Genomic DNA, 9,478 nt, shown 5'->3' with positions numbered 1-9,478 from the left:
ACCTATTTATGGCCAAACAATTTGACAGGATGAATGAGGGGATCAGTGGATCAATAAATCAATGGAAAACATCAGTGTGAAAATTCAATGGACAAATCCTCAATAGATTTCGTAAATGACCTCCGATGTAGAATACCGGGAGAGAAAATATTGCTCAAGTTTGAATGACAAAATAATTCAATGACGGTGATTTTCTAACACCATCTAGCAATTCATTCCATAGTTTGGAGCCAAAGTAATAAAAAATACTTTTTTGATCATAACTTGAATAATTTTCCTCCGATTTTCATGACGTTGAGTTTTATGGATCAATTGTAGAAGGGGACACATTGTATGGCTACAGACCTAACAGCTTACTTCCAATCATCAGCAAGGTCATGGAATCCATCATCACAGTTGACCTCAAATCTTTCCTTTTCTCCAACAGCCTCATCTTAGATCACCAATATGGATTCAGACCTGGTCACTCCACCTTGGACATGCTGCTTCCGCTCTCCCAACAATGGATGGAGGCCTTTAATGTCAGACATAAGATCAGGACCATCTCAAAACATATCCCGAGCATTTGATACAGTCTGGCATCCTGCCTTGCCCTCCAAGGTCTCGGCCTATGACACTGGAGGCAAACTCCACACATGGCTTACTGACTTCCTCTATTCTCGTAGCCAACCTGTTGCACTCAATGGAATCTTCTCATCTCCTCTCCCTGTCAAAGCTGGAGTGAACCAAGACAATGTTTTGGGCCCAGTCCTATTCCACTCTCTGTCGATATCCTCTATCTCAAGACCATATGGGGAACCCTCCCATCCTTAGCAAACCTCTTTAAGAAGTTCAGTCACTGAAACTGTTGGGCCTCACCAACAGCCATCATCTTTATTGGGCAAACCACATCTCTAAGTTGGCCTCCAAAGGCAGGCGCGGCTTGGACATCCTCTGTCATGCAATCTTTTCTTGTCACACCTCACTTTTTATGTACCTACAAAGCCTTCATCTGCAGCTTGATGGAATACTGCTCTCCCCTCTGGGCTGGTGCCCCTGCCTCACACCTTGCTCAGCTTGACGCCGTGGAAACCAAGATCTTCAAGATTATTGGAATCTCTTGTGATGAAACTGAAACAGGTTGGTAGTTTCTCTGTCTTCTACCCCCTCCTTTCTGGTCTTGCATCTTCTGCCGTTGCTGTGCTTTGTCCCTCCCCCCAAACTTTTACATCCTCTACAATCTCATTCATCCCTCCAGGTCTTCAAGACAGCTGTTCACCACCATCACTGATTGTCCCCGATCCAAAACCATGATGTTTTCTACCCTCGTTAACCCCCACCCAAATCTCTCCTCCTTCCAAAATTCCAGTTTTTCCCTCCAGAGAGTTTCTTTCTATACGGTATCCGTCTCGTCCATGGCATGCATCCTATCCTGCCGCTCCCCCTCCCCCCCCCCCCCCCCCCACCCATTCCTCCCCACACCTGTTTATCCAAGTCTCCCTCTATTCTTTACCGAAGCTCTCCTGTTGCTTTTGTTCTGTTGCATCCTGATCCATTTACTGTATTCCCTGAGCCCTGACTCTGTGTCCAAATAAAAGGGCTCAGGGAGCCTCGACCGGTGGTCCAGTCACTCGCTGCATGGGGGAAGGGAGATGCAAGTAATTTTGGCCTAATTCTGTGATTAGGTCTGACACGACTGTCCACATTCATCGGGTGGTGGTCTGTGATCACTTTTGGGTGGTGGTCTGTGATCACTTTTGGGTGGTGGTCTGTGATCACTTTTGGGTGGTGGTCTGTGATCACTTTTGGGTGGTGGTCTGTGATCACTTTTGGGTGGTGGTCTGTGATAACTTTTGGGTGGTGGTCTGTGATCACTTTTGGGTGGTGGTCTGTGATCACTTTTGGGTGGTGGTCTGTGATCACTTTTGGGTGGTGGTCTGTGATCACTTTTGGGTGGTGGTCTGTGATCACTTTTGGGTGGTGGTCTGTGATCACTTTTGGGTGGTGGTCTGTGATCACTTTTGGGAGGTGGTCTGTGATCACTTTTGGGAGGTGGTCTGTGATCACTTTTGGGTGGTGGTCTGTGATCACTTTTGGGAGGTGGTCTGTGATCACTTTTGGGTGGTGGTCTGTGATCACTTTTGGGTGGTGGTCTGTGATACTGAAGACCCCCTGATTCTGTCGCTGCTCAAAAAGAAACCCCACCATACAGACGTACACGTGTCCCTGATAATCTGCTTACGATCGGCATGAAACAGCGAGTAAACACAAGGATGTGAAGGAATGCCGGACGATTTATGAGGCACACCATGAATGGACTTCGTACGAGCGACTATTCCAACAGTCGTAAATGTACTCGTACTTTGGAGAACAATTCTTGTCCATAAATGGCACATACAAGTGTGCGGTGCATCTGTGGTGGGAAATTACAGATAACCAAAAAGAACGATCACATTACCTTTTGGTTTAGTCGATTCAACATGTGCTGTATTTTATGGGGTTTACACATGTCTCTCCAACCCACTTCTCCAACACCCTCCCCTCCTTTCACACTTCCTCTGATACAAGCAGATGGTCCTACTCCCAAGACAGTTGATACTAACCAGATGCTGTCTTCGTGCCTGACTTTTTCAACTTCGGTTTGTTATGACACTTATGAGTGATGTCTCCAAATGAGCAAAGTATAAATTCCTGGTTTTATCAATTGTATGTGAAGATCCAAGTTCATATCAAACTGGCTTTATGATTATGACCGAATGATTTGTGGAATCGCGTTATTTGGTCACCTCCTCTCGATTCTCGAAGAGGTGACATTATAAAATAGCCCCAAGTGTGCTGATGGTCTTGAAGGTCGTAGTTCAGACCTCTGCTAACTTTTGAGGAGCTCTCCTGATCCCCTAGGAGGCCCCCAGTAGGAAATTGAAAAATCTAAAACTGGGCGATTTTGCGGACCATCTAGTTGAAGGGCTGTATCGGGTTTAAAAGCAATCGGCTGATAAATAAGAGAGGATTAGGAATCTGAAATTTGGTGGGTAGCCTCCCCCCATGGTGGCCCCAGGATCTGAAATCGAAGCCTGGGCAATTGTGAAGGATATCGTCTTGTATTCCTGTGCCAAGTTTAAGAACAATCAGTTGGTTTATAAGGGGGGAGAAGCAAAAATAGAAAAAAGTTAACGGTTGGACGGACAGACAGACATCACGACCCATTTTATATGCGTTTTATATGCGCATGAGGGGGGTTAACGCTGAAACTCTGGATCCCTGTTCGTCCCTTATTTACCATCCGATTATTTTTATTACTAGCAGAAGTACCCGGCATTGCCGGGCGGGGGAGGGGAGGGGGAGGGGGAAGGGGAGAGGAGGGGAACGGGGGGAGAGCGAGCCCCTTGGTAAAGCGAGCGATTTTTTTTTTCATATCGTTCATAGCGTCATATCGTTCATAGCGTCATAGCGATTTTTTTTTTCATATCGTTCATAGCGTCATATCGTTCATAGCGTCATAGCGATTTTTTTTTTCATATCGTTCATATCGTTCATATCGTTCATAGCGTCATAGCGATTTTTTTTTTCATATCGTTCATAGCGTCATAGCGATTTTTTTTTTCATAGCGTCATAGCGTCATATCGTTCATAGCGTCATATCGTTCATAGCGTTCATAGCGTAATAGCGTTTCATAGCGTCATAGCGTTTCATAGCGTCATAGCGATTTTTTTTTTCATAGCGTCATAGCGTCATATCGTTCATAGCGTCATAGCGTCATCACGTGATCGCTCTGAGCGAATCAGCGCCCACCTGCTCTGATTCCGTTGATTCCGTGCGCTGAAATGCGCTGAGGTAAATATGAATAAAAAATATGGATCGTCAAATATTTTGAGTTCGGCCATGTTCGTCCCAGGCTCAATGGCCATGTCTATGCCAAATATCAATCACGTAAGCCTCTCCGTTTAGGAGTCTATCGGTAACATTACACACACACACACACACACACACACACACACACACACACACACACACACACACACACACACACACACAAACTGTGTTTTATATAATATATAGATGCCATCGCAAAATCTTGTATTTATACTGTTAGTGAACATAATCTGTAAGATAATATGACTTCTACTCAAAGGAACTTCAACACATAATGAGGAATTAGGCCCATCGTCTATATAGCACTGGTTGCCAACCTATGGTTGTTTGTCCATGCTCTATCCGTTTGGGTTATTTTTTCTTTTTCTCCTTGACCCGTTTACAATGACTTTCAATCTCCCTTATTTGACAGATCGTATATTTTATATACAGCTGCTAAAGTTTCGTTGAGCAATTTGATACTAATAAATGGGTCCACATCGCTGGAAGAGTAATTCAGCTTGGATGTTACAATGTTTGTTTATTGCTCGAGGGTAGGAATGAGATGTTATTGCAAGAAAACAACCAGCTACCCTGATCTGGCAAAATAACATCGTCATTGCAATGAAAAATGTCACAAAGAGCTGGAGGACATATGTGTCACCGCAAACGTAATTGATCATCCTATTCTTTCCACCAGCCTTGGTTGTCTGGCTTCCTTCCCTTTTTCGACTTTTTTTTCTTTTGGAAAGTTGACTCATCTTCCATTACGTTCATCTATGCAGAACCAGCAGTCAGATCTTTCTTCTCCGGTTTTTCCTTAACATACCGACAATTGTGAGCTGAGAATAAGTTGTCGTTAAAACTTCATTTTTGACCCGACTGTTCTCCAAGTAAAGTTTGCAGTTCAGTAAACGACCTTTGCTACTCCCTCCACCCTCTCCTCACTTCCCCTCCTCCCTTCCCTCCTACCCCCTTTCCTCCTACCCCCTTCCCCTTGACCCTCTCCCTGACCCCTGTCTCGTTTCACCGAAGTCTCATCATTACTTTTTTTTCATACCTGTTCACCATCACACCTGTCTTTCTTATTTTGCATTCCTATCTTGTACCTCACTCTGACTCCTCACTTTTTCCTGCACAATATCGAAGCTCATTGAAGAGCGAGGTGATGGAAAGTTAAAAAGGAAACATACTCATAGTTGGACAGAACAAACAAGGGAATGGACGAATAAGAAAAGGGGAAAGGAGGAAACAGTAATGAGCAAGTACTGTAATAGGATTGTGTTAGAATGGGTTAATGGGAATGGAAAAGATCAAGGGTCAGGATGGGGGATGACATGCGTGTTCCTCTTAGCTCGGCATGAATCCACCTACCCACCTTGTTTATGGGTGTTATTGATGGGCTGACAGGACGGCCTAGAGGTGTGCACACTCACCTCTAAGCTGTCTAGCCTGGGTTTGAATCTTGACTTGGCTATAAACTGCCTTCCCGGTGTTTTGCAGGCAGGGAGATACACCAATGTGTGTAACGTACCTCGGATGGACGTAAACCTGGGTGCCCCGTCTGCCCCTAATATGAACCCTACTGCAAAGCCGCAATGAGCCGGCGAAGCCAAAGCCTCTTGCCACTATTTTACCCATCACTATGGCATCAGTGATGCAGTAGGTTAGGTAGTTGGTAGTAGGTAGGTGTAGAAGGTACCGTACCTAGTTCAAAATGACACCATTTGCATTCTGGATGAGATTAAAATTTATAAAATTTACTTCTTGATTAATTCGGTGAAATCCGTCTCAACTTCGGATATTTCCGGTCATGAAAAACTATCCCCTACGGCCGCGAGATTTCTAAAAAATAATTCTTCGTCAATTTTAGAATATTTGACGCCGTTTTCAGCGTCCGAAACGCAGTAAAAAGCTTTTTTGAAATATTTTTTCAAATGCTCGGATCTCATTGCTTCCAGTGTTTGGTGACGATTTTCGTTGAAGATAACCAGGGCCCGTGCGGGCCCGGGGAACGAGGTTGGTCTTAAAGTATTTTAATTACAAATTAGAGGTGCATAAGATTGTGAATCAAAAAAAGATGGGTGAAACAAACTCATATTGAAATTTTTCGCAATTTTTTATGCATACTTCCGCATCTGCAAGATGGCGGCCTCCAAGGAGCGATTTGGTGAATCAAAGCTTCGAAATTCTCAAAGGAGCCAGCAAAATCTGGCTTTTCAACAAAATACTTTTATGAAATTGGGTAGTGATATATAGAGCAGAATAGATCTGAGTAGGTACCATGCTTCATGTGTCGCGGTAATGAACACTTCCTGTAATAAGTCATGTGTCTGCGTTTTGTCGGCTAAGATGTATGATTGTGAATCTACCAGGAGATTCGTGTGTTAAGTAGTGTAGGGATTAATGAGTAGAGCCCTTGTATGTCTCACCTGGTTAGCCAAACCTTTGTCCCTTTTGGCACTGCAGACCACATAGACACTTGGTTAGGATCCCTTAGTACAACATTAATAACGCCCCCCCCCCCCCCCCCGACATGAGCTTGGAAAAAAGCAGGCCAGGACACCGCCGATAATGGCCGCCACCATTTACACCTCCAAGAGGCCTATCCACCTCGCATAACACGTGCTATGACCACGGAGTAGGGTACGGGAGTGAGAGTGATGCAGTGGGTGTGTACAGAGGCGAGTCAGTGGAGGCTCTGATTTGTTGGAGCGCGCCAGGGTTGACGTCACCGGCCAAGGCTATAACGAGGGCCGAGCACCAGTTTCAGAGAGAATGTAATCGAGAATTGATACGAGTGCAGTTCGTATGAGCAGTTGCCGGACGCCATTTTTGGAGCAGTGGAGAGCAGTTGAGAGTTCGTGTGCATGAGTTGGAGTTGAGATCGGAGATCCTACGCGGAGTTAGTTGCCGAACGCCATTGCACAGTTGAGAAGGTCAGATCGAAGAATGCCAGGCAGTTCGTTTGAGGTGCGCACGGGCAGAGTTGACAGTTGATCCCGAGCAGTTGGATTCCTGGCAGTGCAGTGCAGAGCCCGAGTCCGTTTTGAGCAGTTGGGTTTGAGACGCGGCAGGACTTTGGTCCGAGTCGACCTCGTGTGGAGCCGCTAGCCTGCGTGGGTCGCGTGGCACTTGGAGCGAGGCCTTGTGGGACTTGGAGCGAAGGACCTCGTGGTGTGCGGTCGGGCCAGGTGGAGCGGTGTTGGGCAGCAGCCAAGGAAGACGACAAGACAGATAAGTCCGAGCTCCGCATACATTTTGCACAAAAGACGTGTTTCTTTCGTAATTCATAATCCCTCGTCTTGTTTCTGAAGTCGGTGTGCGGGATCCCGATTTAGGATATTTATTACCGGTGCGTGCTTTTCCTGTCCTTGCTTTTTCCAATAAAACCTTATATTATTTTCTGTACATATTCCTGAACGCAGATTTCCTGGTTGATTTTAATAGTTAAGGCTGCAGGGGTCTCGCCGCTCCCCTCCATTCCATGCGCTTGGGGGCTTTTGGTTTTGGAATCCGCCATTGAGTTTTCACGTCGGGAGTTAAAGCCTTCGTGATTGGCATCCGCAACTCTGGTGTTAATCGGAGTTGCGCGGCAATACATACTCGTTCATTCACAACACCGGCTTCGCCGGCTACTATGAGTGCGAAAACTAGGCAAGTTATTGCCAGCACCCTGTATAAATTAGAAACTCCTGCTCTAATCTACAGAGACACCGAAAACAGAGACCAGAAACGTTATTTGTGGAGATTGAATAAATGAGAATGAAATATGGCAGAAACATGATAATGGAGCAGATTTGTGTGTGAAAATGATCCTGGACAGTAAAATGATGCAGCACGCACAGTATAGCAGGAGTTGGTTGTGAAGTCTCAGGAATATCTGTTAACACTAGAGAGTTCATAGAACACCTTACCCCGTGCAGCGTTGAGAAAAAAGGACATCTGCGAGATCTAGGAGTGGCAGATTTGACTGCTTGTGTTGACGTAAAATGCTGTAATGTCATCCAGGTACTGTAAATGGGAAGTTTTTGAAAGTGCCAAAAGGAGAATTGTTTTCTACAATGTTCATGTATATAATTCAATTGAAATAAAATATAGATTTTAAATGTTGTAGAAAACATTTTTTGGAAGTTCACCACCGGCGACGCAGTGTCTTTTACACCACCTTATTTAACACATAACCTTAGTTATTACCTCCGCCACCGAAGATGGATGGAGGTTATGTTTTCACCCCTGTTTGTCTGCCTGTCCGTTTGTCTGTCTGTGAACAAGATATCTCAAAACGTTATGGACAGATTTGGATGAAATTTGACAGAGAGGTAGTGTATGTGACAAGGACGAAATGATTCGATTTTGTTTTAAGTGATTCTTGACCATTGGGAGATAGGGCCAAAAAGTGTAGATAGCGGGATATCTCAAAAAGTTCTGGACGGATTTGGACGAAACCTTGTGGACATGTTGTGTGTTTGACAAGGAAGAATCGATTCGATTTTGGTGAAGATCTGAATATGGATTCGGATAATATAATTGTTTAATTTTTAAGTGATTCTTCACCATTGAGAGATCGGTCGAAAAGCGATATATAACATGATATTTTAAAAAGTTATGGACGAGTTATGACTAAACTTGGTGGACGAGTTGGTTAGATGACAAGAACAAGCCGATTCGATTTTGGTTCAGGTCCGAATCCAGATCCGGCCTATCAGTGGGATACAAAACATAAACTGTTCAGCCTGGCGGAGGTATGCGCTCTACCGAGTGACGTTGTAGTTCATGCCTGTTGTTTGTGTCATTTATGACGTCCTCAAAAACAGTAAGTTTCCTGTTTGGAATGATTTTCAATTTTCTTTGACTGCCACATGGCAGACAAAGTAAAAATATTATCTTACTCCTTTCTGTGCATGTACTATCGGGACAAATCCAGAGCCAAAGTACTGTGAAACCACAAGTGCGTTTCCCGATTCATATTCAAAATATAACGTTGAATTGAAATTAAGTTGTTCCTCGATCATAAACTGACGTTTCTTGACAGCCGGACTGAAAAGTGAAACGATTGCTTCACCCCGCTTTTCGCTGATGACGTGACTTGTTTGCCATGCAGATGTTACTCGAGATATGTGAACAAAATTCTACTGAACATTGTGTATCACACAACAAAATAGGTATGCATGGTGTTTAAGTCTAGACAGGTTAGGTTTGAGCAGTTACTTGATTTTACCTGTGTAGTGATCGATTGAAGTACAGTATGTTGACACGTATATGTACCTTGGTCCCATTATCAGTAAGGACATGTGTGACGATTCCGATATTAAGCAATAATATTGCTCTCTCTGCGTGCTAGCAAATGTGCTCCTCTGTAGGTTTTTCCTTTCTTCTGAATAAATTGTCACCTGTTCAAATCCTGCTGTTTGTTGTAACTTGTACTGTTCAGCTTTGTGGGGCAAATTTGTCCAATCAATATCTGCTATAAAAATGCCTTTCCTTGGTTGTTAGGCCTTATTAGTCGACATCGTGCTTCTCAATTTGTAACTCAGAATATAATACAGTATTAGGCATTTTTACCCGTCGCTTTGCTGATGGATTTTATCAAGACATGTTGTACTTCACAAGCATTCTGCTCTATTCGCCCTCTAATATGCAGAG

This window comes from Myxine glutinosa, chromosome 5 (genome assembly GCF_964187855.1).
Source record: "Myxine glutinosa chromosome 5, kmMyxGlut1.1, whole genome shotgun sequence".
Lineage (NCBI taxonomy): Eukaryota > Metazoa > Chordata > Myxini > Myxiniformes > Myxinidae > Myxine > Myxine glutinosa.
Note: the sequence above shows the minus strand (reverse complement) of the source record.